This window comes from Branchiostoma lanceolatum, chromosome 18 (assembly GCF_035083965.1).
Source record: "Branchiostoma lanceolatum isolate klBraLanc5 chromosome 18, klBraLanc5.hap2, whole genome shotgun sequence".
NCBI lineage: Eukaryota > Metazoa > Chordata > Leptocardii > Amphioxiformes > Branchiostomatidae > Branchiostoma > Branchiostoma lanceolatum.
Genome location: NC_089739.1, coordinates 2,338,041 through 2,357,578, shown reverse-complemented (window position 1 = coordinate 2,357,578; position 19,538 = coordinate 2,338,041). Strand labels below are relative to the sequence as shown.

Sequence of the window (19,538 nt, the reverse complement as noted above, 5' to 3'; positions counted from 1 at the left end):
ACAATCAGCTTTCCACAGAGCAGCTCATCCTTTTCCGAGCCTGATGGATGGTTTGTCGATAAAAAGCCAGTCATGGTTTAAGGATGTGACCCGGGTTTTGCTGTAAGAACAAAAATACTTGGCACGAGGAATTACCCTAGCCCGATGATTGAGAAGCTCTAAATCCCACATATCCTCAAAATTGATCACTGAGCTATGACGGTTTGACCATAAGATAATCTCTAAATCAACCTCAATGACACGTATAAGCAAATTCTTTATGTATATGATTTTTTGTTGTAGATATTTGTTTAGTATTATTTTCTAATTGTGCTAATTTGACTTCACAAATACCGCACCTTGAATAGATACTAGGGCACTTCGACTGAATTTCTGCTAAAGACGCCCACACACACATGCACACACACACGCACACACATATATATATATACGTGTATGTAAGTTAAAATTCTTAAAAGTGTCCCGATGTTTTAATTTCGTAAATTAGAATTAGTTGCGTATGTCGCAGCATACTAACCTTTTGTATGCCTGAAGTCTGTAATCTGCGGTCTAAAAATATATAGGAAATTCCTCTTCTGATGGAATAATCCTATTACCATTGACTTGCCGGGCGCAGTTAGTCATGTCGGGATGGTGTATGTCAAGGACTTATCTTCCGTTCGCATTCAGAAAGAAGCACGTCTCAGAATATGATCAGGGGCTATCATTAGCCATTGATGACCATTAGTCAGGATATCTGTAACATGATGCAATCAAAGGGTAGCTGACCACCCGGTGAACAAAATAGAAAGGTAAAAGTTATTGGTTTCTTATACAATAGAAAGTTGTGGATTAAAGGGAAATGCCCATTGCAGATTTGAACATTACGGAATAGTCAACTAGAGCTGCAATTCATTTATTCATTTATCAATTTTTAGGGTGGTCCCTTCAGTTAACAATGTAAATGATTTCCAAGGGAGGCCATGCCATTATGATAAGAACAAATGACCTAACAGAAAGAAAAAAAAAACAATTAGGTATGTGAGTGATTAATTCAGGATATAATGTGTATTAGATTCACAACATGTGTAACATGAGTCGGTCATTCCTAACTACAGCTGAGCAGTAGCTTCAGTATTCAAATCGTTGCCTTTTACTCGCTGCATAATGGAACTGTTTTCTCCTCTGAGACAGACATCTAACAATAACTCCCTACGGAGCCCAAACAATCACCTAAAACGTTGCAGAGCTCGACCCTCCTGAGTTATTAAGCCACCGCAGTCCTTTGGATGCACGTTCTTGAGATTCCCATGGCGTCAAATGATTTGTAATCGATCAGAAGACACATTAACAATTGCAGGCGTTAGAGGGTTATCATGGCGTCTGACCTTCTCGTGCTTCTCAAGGCCGCTATAGATTTTCCTGCTAGCAGATTTGTTATAGATGCAGACCTGAACTGGACTGTATTTCAATCTGGAGGAGTGCCTGGTGGGAGGGTCTGAAGGTTACACCTTGCGTTATGTAACAGTCATTTTGTGAACTGGAGTCTTTGCTGTATACTGAGGTCGTTGATGCGTGTGGGGTACTGTAAAGAGATATATACTCTCCTTGTTTACGTTTAAACTTCCATCCAATGCTACTCACAGGAGCTTTACCTTCTGTGATGTGCGTCGATCAAAGAGGCTTGGGTAGCAGACCTTTTTAAATCTCTACTTTGTATATCGTAAGCATTTCTTTCTTAAGGAATTGATATCCACCGTAGTAAAAGTGTTGTCTCTTTAGATAAGGGTTAACGAGAAATTGTACAAAGTATTACATAAATATTTCTTTAAAAAATATTTAGAAATATAGAAATATAAAGAGATACATTTTCATAGAGTTTAAAGAGAATACGTATTGAATTCAATGGACACATACATCTAAAAATTTTGCCCAAGTTGAATGTGAGTAACTATAGAAATAGCGCTCTGAAATATAAAGTTTCAATGTTGTTCCCTTTCTGTCAACCGTATAAGGCACAGCGGAATGCTGGTCTTTTGTATGGAGGAAGCAAAGTAACCATTTTTCTAGTTCTCAGTTAACCGTTAATATCAAGTACCTATTTGGAATTGAACTTGGACCAGCTGGCATCGAAAAGGTTTTCTGGCCATCCTCATATAATCCAGAACGCCATCAGCAGAAATAGCCTAGGAGAATGTGTAATTCCTAAACGCCTAGTCTTCATCATTTCTGGGTGCTGAGTAGGTATTAGCAGGTTGACCTTTGAGGCTTTACATTCCACCGCGCGACCGTTACTGTACGAGTGGTGATCAATAAGTTCGCGGCATCACCCAGAAAGAAGGTGCACAACTCAAATTTTGGGGCATACCTATATAGTAAAAAGTATTTCTATCAACATCCACCACATTTCAAATCATCACGGTCATTACTTCCTAGCAGACGTCATTTTGAAAATCAGTAATGACGGAAAAAACAAGGGTGAACTGTGATCAAAGTGTTGTGAGTCGAGTTCCTTATGCCATAAAATCTACGAAGACATTATCAAAATGTTTGATAAAGATTTCTTTCGTATCAACTGAAAATATCTGGGTATCTGACTCTTAGAAGAGCGAGTTGACCCACAAACATAATCATCATCAATTGTCTTTGTTTGTCCTTCACCTATCCTTTGATACTAAGTGTCGCCAGCAAAGTAATGATCGCAATGATTGCATTTTTTGTAGACATCAATAAAATGTTTTATACTTCATGATTATGCCTTGGAACATTTGTTGTGCACCTTATTTCTGGATGAGGCTGAGAACTTATTGATCATCACCCCTCGTGCGAGTCCTAATCTGGCTCAGACATCGCGTCTGATTACAAATTACAGGATCCTGTCCACTTTAACACCTCTAACAAAGGTCGATCCCAGGATTAATCTGCCAGCCTCACAAGAAAGCCGTTTTCCCTGGGAAGATCCCCCAGTATTTGTGGCAGATCCTGACCTAAGGGAAGATAGGTAAGAAGAGTGATGGTGCTTATGCAGGCTTGGGTGCAGCAAAATCCCATTAGGGGAGGATACTGTTTCGATTAGACACAATTTGAGCGTTCGCCGCAAGCATCAATAAGTGGGGGAAATGTGGTCGCCAATGTTAAGTAAGATAATACTTTCCATCAGTCAAGCCCGATTTGTTCAACCACTTGACTTCGCTGAACCTGTTTTATTCTATTCACATATATTTTGTGAGTATCAGGCAAAAAGCAATATTGTTAATATAGCAAATATATTAACTTATTAGGTATCAACTGTATTTGATGGGTAAACTATTCAGTGACGACAGATTTGGACTAGAATTATGGTCATCATTATTGTGTTTGGCTGTTTATACATATTTTATAGAGAACTGGAGAAATGAAAAGCAAAACCAGGGGATGAAGCATGACAGTCAATTATGTATAAATCAAAACTATTTCCAAGACCTTTACAAAGTCAACACTTAAAAAAGAATGTGGGCTTTCCAAAATTTTGACTTGTTCACAGAATGGACCAGTCTACTGCATTTGGTAGTTTGAGGGCAAACGTCAGGTACCGGGTAAGTCCTAATTCTTCTAAGTTTGGGCATGTTAAGTTCAGTCTTTATCATAGTATCATTTACCAACAAGTTACAACAACTTTCATGCCTAAGCTTTAACTCATGCTCTCCATTTTGCCGGTGCCCGTGTGGCAGCCAGGACATTGTTGGCTCTACTATTCTTCATCATGCATACGCACAAGATGGACAAGGGACGGAGGAATTCAATATGGCTTCTGACATTACCATGGAGAAAGGCCAGAAGGGAAGGCTCTCAGCTGGCAGTCTGATAAATAGACCACTTAATTCTGCTCGATAATTCAATAGAAACACGGCAAAGCTGGAAACTTTTCTTCACGAAGCCAAAGACCCCTCTCTATAACGAAAACGATACCTTCAGGGGAAACAATCCGCTTATTATTGGAGATGACAGGGGCCATCAGTTATGCCATTCACAGTCGTAATAGAAAGTTCAGTGACAGAGGAAGCTGTAAACCTTTCCCTGTTACAGCCCTTAAATGATCGTGCGGTAAGACAATATTTCATACAAGTACGTACCTCTCGGCAAAAGGAAACCGCGATGTTATACAACAAAAGATGGAGTTTTGCCAACTACATGCATCTAATATGAAGAATGTCCTCTCGAAATGCCCCAGAGTTTGCCTACTTAGTATATCAGGTCAATATTTATTGTCGATACCGCAGAACCACAGAACATGAGTTGAAAATATTAGAAATACGAATCTCTCGTCTATAACCTTACACGTACAGTATCTATCAAATATGGGTTTCTGTTGTTGGGCAATGAAATATTCTATCCTTGGTAGCAGTTAAAGGAACAATAATCAGGACCATCTGTGTCTGCCATCAGAAGCTGTCTGAGCAGATCCATTATTTGTTCCAGTCACCAAAAATACACATATAAAGAGAGACAAATGGACCAAAAAACTATACCTCCATTCTTCATGAAGGTAGAAACAACAACCTAGATTCCGTCCGACAAAATCCATAGCTTATTCTCGTCACCTCTCGGTCTTATGTAGAGTCTTACCCTCGATTACCGTTTCTTGCGAGGCCATTTACTGAGTTTTTCCTGGCCATTTTTATTTCGTGCTGGCACCTGTGTTCAGGATTCTAAAGTTCACCGCTGCATATCAGAGCCGCTCGTAAAAGCGTCGGTAGTGGACTAATAGCTTACGCTTGTTACGTCGGGGTCGTATTCTGGTCGTGTAATATCGCTAAAGGGCTTCTTGGCGTGAGGCCATGGTCATTCCACCCGCCTGCTGTAACCAGCACTTTAAACTTCATTTTGTAGACCTTGTACGCTCCGGGCATTGCAAAAGGGATTTGCACATTTTGTTTCTAGAACTACCACTCTGATGTGTAGTATAGTGTTAATACACTATGGTACTTTTCAACGTCAGTGATTTTGAACAGCCTATGTGTCACAGTTTTTTTGCATGCTCGCTACAATTAATTAGATAACGCAGAATATAATCTCCAATGTTCTCAAGATTCAAAACCGCAATATTTTGTATCGAATATTTCATATATTGCAGGATAAGGTCCCTAGAGTTCCATTTGGAATTTGATGAAATCTAAGGTCGTGGTCTATAATACGCTCAGGGCCACTCCCTAAGGATTTTCTATATTGTGTTCTTTAAAGTTTTAGTTCCAAACCATGATACTCTGCACTTGACATTCCACGGTGCTCCTCCATTTATCTTGAGTTGAAGATAAGATACGAGGATTTCTGTTTGCAAAATAGTCGCATCAGAGGTCGCGTCTCTTTAACCGGGGCATAGATCTTGTCTACACAGATTGGTAATGACTTTGGCAGTGGACATTAGCAGACGGCTATTTCCATTTCTTGGCAGAAATAAAGGATCTGTCCGCGATCCTTCTGTATTAGGACCCCCATTATACTAAATCAACAAATCCGGGAAGGCATAAGAAGGCGGTTTTCTGTAATTGAAAAATACATTGATTTGGTACGCATTGATTTAGAATTCGTGATGGGGGTAGACCCTGCGCAACAGATATCGTTGGGTCTTAAAAAAAAAAGAAAGCTAAGGATTTATACACGATCCCTTGATGTCAAGACCCCCATTATAATCAATTCAAGTCAAGTTTATATCACAACAATTGCATCAGGTACATTGTAACATGGAATACTAACAACTACGGACTATTCATACTGGTGTACTTATCTAACATAATTACTCTGTACATAAGATAACGAAATGATACGTTTCACATTATGGAACGGCTCCACCTTTGCAAAGCATTATATATGTATTGGCCAAGGTAGTCAAAAACAGAGTCAAGTGTATCAACGGATCCTGTGAGACATTAGAATACGGTTTTCTGTTATTATCTCCATGAAAAATGGAGATATTGTTTTGGGTGTGTCTGTGTGTCTGTTTGTTTGTCTGTTTGTCTGTTTGTGTTTCCGGACTACTGTAGTCAGCATAACTCAAGAACCTCTTGATGGATTGCGATGATATTTGGTATGTGGGCAGGTGTTGTGAAGCCGAAATTCAAGGTCGATTTTTGGCCCCCTGGTATGTGACCTTGGTACTGCAGCAGAAATTCCATTTTTGTATCTCTTGACTTGGACGTGCTATGGTATTAATTTTTTGGTGGCAGATAGCTTGTGGTGTAATGAAGACGTGGTGTTGGTTTGGGCCCCCTAGCAGCTTGCTGTGGAACTGCAGTGTCGTTATTGTGAAAATCTTCAAAGGTGAATAACTGAACAAAGGAAAGACGGATTTCCATCATATTTAGTATGCAGGTAGCTTAGACATAGATGTACACAATGAAGTGCAAATTATGCTAATTGGGACTTAATTTGCATAGCTAATGAGGGAAATCTATATTTGCAGTGTTTTCCATTATCAGACTCAAATACATGTAACGTATGTAGTTTATGGAATGTGAATCATCGACAGATACCAATTATGCAAATAAATTCCTAATTTGCATAATTAATGCAAAACACCATATCTCATCTAATTGGAAAATTATAGGACTGTCAATAGGATACTTAGTATGCAGGTAGCTTAGACAGAGAGATACATAATGAAGTACAAATTATGCTAATTGTGACTTAATTTGCATAGCTAATGAGGAAATTCTATATTTGCAGTGTTTTCCATTATCAGACTCAAATACATGTAACATATGTTGTTTATGGAAAGTGGAGTATCGCCTAGATGCCAATCAAGATACCAATTATGCAAATGGATTCCTAATTTGCATAATAAATGCAAAAACACCATAATTCATCTAATTGGAAAATTATAGGACTGTCAATATTGCAACATGTGTAAGTAAGATAAAGGTGTTTATGACCAAGCATATATTATGCAAATGTGTAAGTCATTTGCATGAATATGATTGTTCATGGAGATATGAGGTCGTGGAACTCTTGTTGAAAAATGCATTGATTTAGAAGTCCATTTATATTGGGGACAAAACCTTTGCAGACCTTGCCTCTGAATAGTCGAATTGAGGACGGTAACTTTTAATATCAGTAAACATTATTAAGTATTAAATCAGAAGTCATTTGTTGATAGGGGTCTAAACATGAACCCAGTGGAATAAGAAAGAAACTACTACATACTATATATGTATACATCAACCGTATGTGGGCTACTTATAAAGGGTTAGTCTTCACTCTATCTGCGTTTTATCTTCATATTTAAATCAATAACTGGGTCCAATCGGACTACTTATGCCTGCTGTAGCCAGGCAATATCTTCCGTTTGGATATACATTATCGTTTTTAAGGTTGATTAACAAAACATGCAAAACAGAGGAAGGCGGTTTTCTGTAAATAACCCTATAGTAATCTCCTTTTTTTTTTTTAGATATTAGATAAATACCATTCATTCTGTTGAAAATATTATCATTTGATTAGCCATTTTCACATTGGATTATTGTGTTCAGGAATGATATAGAATACACTAAGCATACTGGGATGTTTGTCCCCCAATAGGCAGACTTATAGACTGTGACGTACACTGCAACAATGTTTTAAACATCCTACAAAGTTTGCTGGAATGTTCTGGACGTTTCGATGCAAACTTTGCCCTTTAAACGCAATATCTACAGGTAGCGCGCCGTTATTAAGGTTGAACAAAATTAACCACCTGGTAATTCTTCGGGCACACAATATTAGGTCACACCCCGTAAGGCATGTGATCTGTGCCCCTGGAGTGGTGGAATAAAGGGTAAGTGTAGGTGCGAAAATGTTTCAAAATCAGCTCAGTCTTCTCAGTGTTCTCATCACATTTATACAACCCGAAACATTGGCTCACCAGTGTCTACTCCATGGTTATTGGTCTCTCTCTCTCTCTCTCTCTCTCTCTCTCTCTCTCTCTCTCTCTCTCTCTCTCTCTCTCTCTCTCTCTCTCTCTGTGTGTGTCTATGTATGTCTCTCTCTCCCTCTCTCTGTACCTATCTCTCTCCAGTTCTCTCTCTCTCTCTCTCTCTCTCTCTCTCTCTGCCCCTTCTAGATCTCTCTCTCTCTCTCTCTCTCTCTCTCTCTCTCTCTCTCTCTCTCTCTCTCTCTCTCTCTCTCTCTCTGATTTGATTTTATTCGACTGTAAAAAAAAGTACAGCCAGGGCTACCCACCTTCTCTTTCTCACTCTTTTTCTATCTTATACATGTGTTGAATATGGTATGTGCCATCTCCCCTAATTACGAAACAATACTCATTTCTGCACTCGTTTTTGAGCAGTATGGTTCTCATTTCAATTTAACTTGAGTACCAAAACTAGTGCTCATCAGGTTAGGTACCCTGGATAAAGTTACATCTAATTCGTCACAGCGGTGACACACGTGAGACGGCGTACTTACAACAGCCTTTGATGTCGCCGCCCTGTCACTCAACCCCAACTCAATCACCTAGAAACACACAATCATCTCACGTCTCACCGCGCAAGCCCCGTGCCGCCCAGCTAACGTCATTATACCTTCGCAATTTCCCAGCGGCATGGGGCTGGAATACTCATCATGTAAGCCGCCTAACTAGAACGAAGTTCCGGGAAGCTGCTTTGAAATTGACATGGCTGAATGAACACAGTCTACTGTAATACCGCCTCCCTTCGGTGTCATTGATCTTCCAGGAACTGGTAAAGGAGGCTGTTTTCCTTATACATCAGACGATTGGCCTCTTAAACCTCTGAAGTGCTCTGGGTTTTAACACTTTTGTAGTATTTAAGTGGTTCTACAGTAGCTGATAGTCTTGTAATATGCAATGTATTTCAACTACTTCAACTACATATACTATCAGCCATCCTGTTGAAAGAATAGGACTTGTAGTTGACTATTTTGGAATAAAAAATCACACCAGAGGATTGAGAGGCCAATCATCTGATGCATAAGAAAAACAGCCTCCTTTACCGATTGTGGGTTTAAAATTATGAAAGTTCTAAAGCGGTCCTACCATAGCTGATAGTCTTTGAGTAATCTGCAATGTACTTCAACTACATACTGTCAGTATTCCTGTAAAAACAGAACTTTTGGTCGTATACTACTTGACTTTTCTTTGGAAGAAAAGAACTGTTAAAAATGATTTAACGTGTGCTTACTCTGTAAAGTTCTTCTGCCGAATATGATAAATCATGTTGTGTTGGGGATAAGTCGGGTTAAGGAGTGCACGCATAGTGATAAGCGTATTACCGAGAGAATGATTGTTTCGGCTGAACCTGTTTTACATGTGTAACAGACAGGCTCAAATATATAAGTCTGATGCATCCACCACGCAAAGAGGCAATACATTATTACCATATGCTACAAAAGAGCAGAACCTTTGATTTTACGTGGTAGTTTTCTTAACTCTTGTTGAGTTAAGTGTGAAACTATATTAACCATTCAAAACTATAATGTGGCAACTAAACCCTTTCAGTTAAACGTGTCCTTCTATTCGTCTGGGTGGGGACATTGAACTGTATTTGTCATAATCCAAATGTTTCAATGTTTTATTTCAAGTTATTTTTCATGTTTTACAAGTGGCGGCGAGGAAACAAGTTGCATTACTTGAGTTCCGCGCAAATTTGTCTTATTCCTTTTCTTGGTTTGATGTTTCTTGAAAAGGGCAAGACGAAACCTTTCCATCTTGTGGACTGTCGGTTGCTGCTGTTTGATGACACACAGTTTGACTTTCTAATTTGCTGCTCCTTTGATTTGAGTCTTGAGAGACCCAGAGTCTCTACAATACAGATATCGATGTGGCGACGGCCGGACGAGCCACGGCGACAGAAAAATGGCATCACCCTGGTGAAAAGGAAACGATAATGGGCCTAATAGGTCTGAAAATAAGCCTTGCATATTCAAGCACTAAGACCGAATGTCTGAATTAAAAGAGGCATTGCCGCACGAGTTAGCTAAGACATTCAGAGTCAATAAAAATCTTGCAAGTGTTAGATTTTAAGAGCACATATGGGGAAATAAAGCTTGGACAAGCAAAGATCATCAGGATTTAATGTTGTGGGTGTTTTGGAAGTATTGACCGCGTTCCTAATGACGTATGAAGTGTGGTAGCCAATGTGTTGGAACTATGGGGTGCCATGACCTTTTCGGGTAGTGCTTAGCGCTCGGACATGGTCATGTTGTTCTGTGTGCCGGTCAGCATTTTTTGGTCAAATTTGCTTTTGGACAAAGACAAGGACAATTTGGCACCTCACCTATTACGTAGTTGTATATTTCCTTTGCTATAATTTGTAAATTATAAGATCGACGCCAGGAAGAGTAGTGATGTATCACTAGTGGAGATCGTAATAAACTAAACCAAACCAAAAAAAAACAACCTCATCTCAACAGTGCCACATTCAAAGCATCATGAGATTAATAATGAAAATGTAGTCCCAACGTCATTTTAAGACCATAGGAGCAGTGAATTGTTGTCAACTATGTCTAGGGCAGTATCTAGAGCACGCCCTTTATCCAACTTTCGTGTTTTGTCTATTTTGGTATGATAAAATGTCTCCTTTCGTCTTTTTCGCCTATTTTCCTTTCTTGTGGCGTATCATGCACAGTTACACATATGAACCCGGGTTTGAATACAGTCATTAAATCTTGACCAGTTGGTCCTTCCGTCGTTTTATGTTGTCAGTTCTTCCTTGCGGTGTGTCGTGCACACACAATCACGAGGACATACGAGTGGCCCAAGTTCAAATCTAGATACAATTTTCAGCTCCTTTGTCACGTTTTTAAGATTGCTCTGTAGCATCTACTGAAGTTTGGCAGGAAAAGATAGTTCAACATCTAGTTCCTGACGAATTCTTCATGTATTTACTGGCTCTAGGGAATTATCGTTAGGTTTTTCCCAACCCAGCTAATGGTATTTCTCTTTCCAATGATATATTAGGATGATGTCAGCTGTTGATTTCATAGAGTAAATCCCATTCCTGCACAGAAACTCTTTATAAATCCACCATATCATTTGCACACATGCGTCATAACTAGTAGATAACGCACTGCTCAGTCAATATTTGCCTATTTAGGGGCATTGGGCATGTAATGTAGAGACTAGTCATCTCTATTAATGATACATTGCTTCTGATGTATTTACTTCTAATTACAGTGATTTGATGGCTACATAATATTCTCTGAATTATTTGCCGAGCAGAGCCAATGACAGTAGATCTTATTACTCAGTCGACATTTCCTTATATTCCTCAGAGGTATTAGCCATAAAATGTAGGAGACTTGTTATCCATCTTAATAGCACATGTTTTTTTCTGCAATAAATTTTTAAGTATTTACTATACTGTAATTGTCGTATTGCAGCGATTTATAGGAAAAACACCAAAGCCTTGTTCGTTGGTTTTGCCTCGCACAACCGTGCATCTTACACGCATGTCTGTTGAGCCGCACAATACTATGGTGATGATAATAAGCTCTGTTGTAATAAATTTTATTGAATTTGTTAGGATGCCTTGATGAACAGATCCTACAGGAGTGGATCTATATACCCAGTCAATATTTGCCTATAGACCTTAGAGGCATTTGACATATAATGAGAGACTTGTTATCTTTTTTAACATCATTTTTTGTTGCTCAAAAAATTTTGTGTTTGGTAGTGCATTTTATAGGTAAGATTGTTAAAAGGGAAATGAACAATATTCTGCTAATAATAATTTATTAAACTGTAATAAGTCCGATTACATTGATTTGAAGAAACCATACTGTAGCACCATTGTGTTTTCTTGCACAGAGCCAATAGGAGTAGATCTTACGACTCAGTCGATATTCGCTAATATTCCTTGGGGGCATTGGTCATAAAATAATAGGCTATTTTTCTGTCTTCATAACACAATATTTTTGCCGCAATAAATTTCAATTTTTTTTTCTATAATACGTTTTAATGTAATAATCTATAGGAAATGTCTAGAATCCTTATTTGCAATTCTTGCCTATCACAATCGTGTTTGGTAGGGTATCTTATAGGTAAGATTGTGAAAAGGCATATGAACAATATTCTGCTAATAATAATTTGTTATACTGTAATAAGTAAGTCCTATTGCATTGATTTGAAGAAACCATACTGTAGCCCTCTTGTGTTTTCTTGCACAGAGCAAATAGGAGTAGATCTTAAACCCGAGTCAATACTAGCTGATACTCCTTTGAGGCATTGGACATAAAATGAGAAGCTTGCTATCTGTCTAAACAACAATATTTTGGCTGCCATAAATTTCAAATTTCTACTGTAATAAGTCTTATTGCAATGATTCATAGCAAACATCCCAAAGCCTTCTTTTTAATTCTTACCTTCCACAATCGTGGTTGGTGTGAATCGTATAGGTAAGATTAAGGCATATGAACAGTATCCTGCTAATGATAACTTGTTTTCATATAATAAGTCCTATTGCATTGATTTGAAGAAACCATACTGTAGCATCCGTGTGTTTTCTTGCACAGAGCCAATATGAGTTGATCTTACTTCTCAGTCGATATTCGCTGATACTCCTTGGGGGTATTGGGCATGAAATGAGAGACTTGTCATCGATCTTGATAACACTCAATATTTGATGTAATACGTTTTTTTGCCATGCATGGTTTCAAGAAAGTACGACGTAGTCTTATTTGTAAATCGTTGCTAAACAAAGCCCCGTGAATTAAAGTGGATGTTGGTTGATATTCGTTAACCAATAGAATCAGTCTACTTTCCTCAATACTCTGTTCTTGCTGCAAGCGTTTTATTAAAATGATTTTTTTTCAAATCAAACAAAATTTCTTATTCAAAATTCCCTGTCAAACCCCGTGGATTGGAGTGGGGCTTTACTTGTTGTTCGAAGAATATTTGCTAGTTGCCCTGTCTTGATGATACGCTGATTTTCCTGTAATATGTTTAAACGACAATGATTTAAGGAAAACAAAGTGTGGTCACATCATAATCCCGTGCTGTGCACTGAAGCGAGATCCTCGTGGATAGAAGAGGATCTCGCACGCAAGTCTTTTCAGCCAGACGATCATATTCTCTTAATGACACTTGCTGTAATAAGGTTTATTCCAACGGTGCTAAGACAAGAGGACGCAGCCCTATTTGTAAGTCCTTACCAAATGCGCCGTGTACAGTAGTGGTTTTCGCACGCACGCCTGTTGAGTCGTATGAATAATATTGCTAAGGGGCGTGGTTCTTTCTGTGACCTCGCCGGGGCCACAGCGGCAGCCAAACGCCATCCGAGCTGCCTCCGCGTCTGTAGTACCTACGTGCGACCACTGCTGGCGGTGTTGGGGAGCTCATCCACAGGTGGCACAGGCAACACTTTGAAAAACCACCGCGTGCTTCCAACGGGGAAGCCGGCAATCTAGAAGAGCCATATCCTAAGGGTCGACCGATTACAGGGGAGATCTCCGATCGAGTGGCAATCTGTTGAAGAATGCACGCTGCGTGGGACGCCCATGGCAGCTTGTTGCTCGGCTCGACGCTGAAGACGCCGTGGAAACTGCCGTTTACCTCGCCAGTTTACCGGCTTTAATCGTCGCCTTTCTATGCACGGATTCCAGGCTGGCCGTCCTGAGCTGTAGGTTGGTTGCTTTATTGTGTAGGTCCCCTGTGATGTCCCGTATATTGTGTTGCGGTTATCATACTTGCAGGAAATTGCAGAAGCGTGGCTCAGACGCTGGTAGAATATTAATGAAGCCGTGCTTCTATGCGAAGGAGTGATTTAATTTCAGGATAATTGAGAGACATTAAGCCCCTTACTGGAAATAGAATTGCTTAGTGGTGCCGCAAGGAAATTTCAATTTTGTTTGGTTAGAAACAAGCTGGCACTTAATGCCTTTTTCTGCAAGATTGCCCGTAAGCTCCTCGCGGCATCCGGCATTTAATACGGTAAAAACGTTGTCTAATTTCAATAATACAGGTAAACAAGTTTGTTACCCCATTTTATGTGTTGGATTAGCGTAAAGCAATATTCATGACTCATTTTGCTTAATATCAGAGGTTTACGTTATCAATTTTTTTTTTTTACAGTTCCCTTAGCGACAGGTCCTAGAATTTGAAGGCATCTGAAAACCGAATTTTGATAGCATCTGTTTCGGTGTGTCGACGGCAATATATGCAACCTTTTTGTGCAAAATGCAATATTGTTTTTTATTCCGCCTTACTGCGTAACATAGCAATGGAATCCCCCATTGTTATCTGCTGAACACAGACGTTACAGGAATAACTAATCTTTGGTCAGACCATATAAAGGAAATGTTTCTTACAACATAAGGCAGCTAGGTTAATCTCGTATTTTGCATATATCCAATATTACCCATATAATTGAACATATCAATTATAGTCATTTCTATTTCTCGAAGAGAGTTAAGTATACATCAATTGCCTAAGATGTAAAACCAATTCGTCTGAATTTCAATGCAACAATCCCTGTACTCAAGTGGCCTGACAAGCAATACCTACAGTCAAGCCTAACCGGAAGAGGCGTTAATAGACCCCCACCCCATGGCCAGTCAGCGACATTTTCTATAGGTGATTCCGTTTGTCGTAAGCTCCCCACTGGTACGTAATGGGAAAAACTGATTAGTGTGTAAAACCACAATGCATTCTCTTTTTCCTTCCAGCCATTTTCTAGAAAGAAAAATATCTATCAACATTGAAAAGCTTTGGCAATCTTTGGCGAATATCGATATGATTTTACAGAATCGATGCTGAGGCTAAGTACAATTGATCTTGGCTGTACCGAACTTGATGGAAAGAATCAGCTGGCTTCTGTATAATCCTAATCAAGTAAACTATCGGCAATGCATGGCCTGTGAGTTATGGTATAAATATCTATAAGAAAATATCTGACACGCTTGTTCTGACGCAGCTAGAACTGGCTGCGGCTATTGACATGTTTTGCAGAACATACTCGCATTGGCTAAAGCAATAACTTGTTTTCATGCAATACTACAATAATTTAATGATACGCAATCAAATAAGGTGACACGTCTTCCCCTATTAATAAGGAAGTTTAAGATTTTATTGTTATGGATCCTCTGTAGTAGTAGTTATACGAAATTATATAAGAAGATATCTTACAAGCTTGTTCTGACACAGCTAGAACTGGATGTTGCTTTTCAAATATTTTGCAAAACGTAATCATATTGGATGAAGCAATGACTTGTTTTCATACAATAGTACACTAGTAGGGCAATGACAGGCAAGTCAACGCAGCATGCCTTGAAAAGCTTCCCCTATCAATAGGCAGTTTTCTATGTTGTCTTTAAGAATCTACTGTGCTGTTAAACATTGCCTTTAGTGGCGCCAACGTTTGAAAAATACGTCAAACCAATCAGTGGTCTCTATTACGGTAGACACTAGAGTGCAGTGATGTGACTCGTTTAAGCAGTCTTCTGCACGAGTTCCTTTTCTCAAAAGCATCTGTTTTAGGTCATGAATAAAGGATGAGATCTGTCTCCACTTTACAGATTGGTATCCCTAACCTTCTTTACACTAAACTGTGGGCTGTCACACGCCGTCCCTGCCCTGTCACAGTCCGGGTTATGTACAGGTCACAGAACCATCAGTCACCATGGGTGACTACACACAACAGCCAGGGTAGACAGGGTGTCAGTATATATCATGTACTGAGCCATTGAGTGCGTGCAATGCCATAAATTGACCCTGATAGTTCGTTGTCTTTTAGATTATCGTAGGTAGTAGATGTGTCATATACGAAATGATTAGCCCCACACTTCTTTCAAATGGACTCGTCGCGATGTTCTGAAAACAACAATGCTAGTTCAGACAATGTGTTGACTGCGGAGACTAATGCAGGTACAAAGCCATTGAATGCGTGCAATGACATAAGTTGTCTATGACAGCCAGGGTAAACAAGGTGTCCGGATATATCATGTACAAAGCAATTGAGTGCGTGCAATGCCATGAATTAACCCTTATAGTTTGTTGTCTGTTAGATAGTCGTGGGTGGTAAAACATGTCATATACGAAATGATTAAGCATTAAGCGTGTACATATAGCCCCCTTTCTTTGAATGCACTCGTCGTAACCTTGGTGATGTTCCGAAAACAACAATGCTATTTTAGACAAGGTGTCAGATATATCATGTACAAAGCCATTGAATACCTTCAATGCCATAAATTGACCCCGATAGTTCGTTGTCTTTTACATAATCGCAGATGGTAAAACATGTCATATACGAAATAATTAAGCATTGAGCGTATATATAGCCCCCTTTCTTTCAAATGCGCTCGTCGTGATGTTCGGCATGTTCCGAAAACAACAATGCTATTTTAGACAATGTGTGGACTTTGAAGATAAATGATGTACAAAGCCATTGAGTGCGTGCAATGCCATTAATCATCCCTGATAGGCGGTTGTATTTTGAATAATCGCAGGTGTTGGCCACATATGAAACATGACATATACGAGATGATAACCGTGGCGCGTAAATTTTGTTCCCCCTTTTTTTCAAATACACTCGTCATAAACGATCAGATAACAATGTTCCGAAAACAACAATGCTATACAGACAAATAGTTTTTGGAAAAAGATGATGTACGAAGCCATCGAATATGCGCAATGCCATGAATTGTTTTATATAGTTGGTTGTCCTTGGAATAGTCGCAGGTTGCAAAGAAGATGATAAAGAGTTGAGTGTAAAAATAGCCCCCCCCCCCTTAGAATACGCTCAAACTGAAAATCAAATATCACATAAAGATACTCAGAAAACAACAATACTATGTACTTCATCTTCCCCTTCTTTCTCGATTAGCATTAGTCTTCAACATTGACGTTTTATCATACATTGATACTGCAATGAAACTTTATAGGTTATGAGCCATCTGTCTGAAAAATACTAAGTAATTGTACGTGTTTGTAAATGGATGAGTGTATCTAGGTCTTTTACCCTTATTTCCCACCACATTGCATTGTCATGTAATCTTAAAGTGTATGTAGGTATTTTTTCCACCACATTGACATGCAAACTGAGGACAAACTTTTGTTTTTATTTCTTTTATTTCAACAATTGTGCTGTTCTTTGTAACATAGAATCTAGTAGTGCCTCTTGACTGTAGCACTGATAGTTTGTGTCAGACAAATGCTGACATAAATCCTATTTACCTCCTACTGGGAAAATGAGGTCCCAGCCGCACACTATTGACCTTGACTTTTGACCTTTAGTATATTCTCATGGGGGTAATTCTGTCCCATTCCTATCCATTTCCACTGAGGTAAATACAGGAAAATTGTCTGTAGCTGTAAATGTGGTCTTACGTGCTCCGGTATAACAGTCAGGGTTCTAGCCAGTTCCCGTTATTCCATAATTCAACGGAATTTTGCTGCATATTATGGGAACATTTTTAAACCGTTCCGTCAGCCTTCAGAATGCCTGATGGACAAGAGCCATGAGTGAACTGTAAAGATGTAAAAATGTCAAAATTTGAATAAATTGATAGAAGTTTGTACAAGGTGACAGGAAAACGATGACTCTTTGTAGGATCTATCTGTCAATGACGATGGAAACTAAAAATTGGGATGGTGGAAAAATGTCAAGCTTGCTAGAACCCTTATAACAGCCCATATGAATATCTGTCACATGTAATAGCTATAATTCGTAATCGTTGCACAAATGTTTTAAGTATATTGTTGCTATTTTGGTTTGGCAGCTTCTATCAATCAATTAGTCAGTCAACTTCAGTAAGCAAAAGTATCACATGCTAATGTTCATTATGACATCATTACAGGTTCGGGATGGCAATGTGAGCAAAGCATCTGCTAAGTTAGTCAGGGGATCTGTAAGGCAAGCAAGCGTTTAAAACAAATTAAAGACAGCTTTTCATCTCTCAGTGACCCTGCCATCTTAAGGTCAAGTTTCCTTAGGCCTTCCGTACTGAGGATATTAATAACTGTCTGATACTATCTTGGGTAGACTATAACAGGAACTGAAATACTTGCTTTGCCATTATGACGACGTACATATGATACAGGGCTTAGGCAAAACAGCCAGGAAAGATAAGAGCTATTTTCCTACTCTCCAAGCAGAGGAGGGGTTGCGGCTAGTTTTTGACGTGTTTAATGCGTTTTTGTCGGGCTATCGACTTTGCAATTATTTGTCTCTTCAAAAGAAAGACAAAGTAGAAAGCCAGACAAAAACGCCTAAAAACACGTCAAAAACCAGCCGGAACGCCTCGTCTGCCTGAAGAGTACTTTTTCAGACCAGTTTGCTATGTATGGTTTAGTTGATCGTATCGCTAGCGGTAAACTGTGAAGTGGTGCGGCAAAATTATTTAGTGGTTTATTATCGTTCCCTCGCTTTTGTTTGAAATACGGAACTACCCTAGATGACCGTGGTACTTATATATGTAATTATTATTTCGCTTTAGGTTGATCGTGTTATTATTGTCAACATATTGAATGTGATTAAGTGAGTAAGTGTGTGAGTCTCGTATACAGTAAATTAATCAGTCGGTACGTAGAGTTGTTGAATCATTGAGCTACATGCATGTATTGTTATAATCTATTTGTTGTATTTTGGGTAACCTGATTCGGTATGATTCGGACAGAATTTTTCGGCTTTGCCAGCTTGGTTCTTCGCATACATTACAGTCAAAGCCGGATCGAATGGTTTATTTCTACCTTTTATCCTTTCTCACGGAACTGTCACATGTAGAGTTTTGTTGACTTGTAAATTTCAAATGTTTCATTCGCAATGCCCCATGGGTGTCACAAAAGTAACAGCAATCTTTTGCCAACGTAGCTCAATTCTGCAAAAAGACCGCTTGAAAATTTTGTTTCGTGTAATTTCTTTCAGACACCTGACCTGTCACGGGACATTTGAAAATCAGTTCGTTTTGAAGCAACAGCTTCGTCTGTTGCGGCTATTACATAACAGTACCTTTAGGTCAGTCCTTTGTGATGAACTGCCCATGATCGCACGAAATTACAATCTGTTGCCAAAGAGTTTCTTTCTACCAATTTTGACATAGCTCTATTCTGTGGAAATACCACTTGTAGATTTTTTTTCGATTAAAAGGTCTTTCATACACTTAAACTGTAACAGAACATTAAACAATAATTTCGTAGGTACTCAAACGATAATCGGTCACGGATATCTCATAATGGTCCCTACAGGTCAGATCTTTGGGATGGGCTGTCCATGATCGCAGGAAATTCCCCAAAGAGTTTCTTTCTGCCGTTTCCTAAAGTAGATCCATTCTGCTGTGGATTTGGTAGATTTTCTTTCCATTACTCTGTCGTTCATACACCTAAACTGTAACATAATATCTAACAATCATTTCACCGTTACACAAACGATTCCTCTATCAAGGCTATCCCGTAACTGTCCCAAGAGGTCGATATAATCCATTCGCAATACCCATGGGTGTCACAAAAGTAATGGCAATCTGTTGCCCAAGCTCTTGTCGTAGAATTTTACAGAGTTAATCTTTCTACCAGATTCTATAGAGTTTCTTTGATTGCAATGTTCTTTATACACCTAAATTGTAACAGGACATTTAACAATCATTTCACCGTTACGCAA

The 19,538-nt window shown here is 39.0% G+C and overlaps 1 protein-coding gene across 3 annotated transcripts in view; it reads left to right on the top strand.

Annotated features, from left to right (window-relative positions):
- The window catches only part of LOC136424298 (potassium voltage-gated channel protein Shal-like), a 100,000-nt gene that overhangs the window by 36,287 nt on the left and 44,175 nt on the right, over nucleotides 1–19,538 (top strand). The window contains exon 1 of one of the 3 annotated variants that reach the window (XM_066412846.1): nucleotides 13,216–13,568. The exons of 1 other annotated variant lie outside the window; for it this stretch is intronic. The gene's annotated coding sequence lies outside the window, so the exon portion shown is untranslated. Of the gene's footprint in view, nucleotides 1–13,215; nucleotides 13,573–19,538 lie in introns of those variants that run through there. One more of the 3 variants, XM_066412845.1, reaches the window with a different exon arrangement.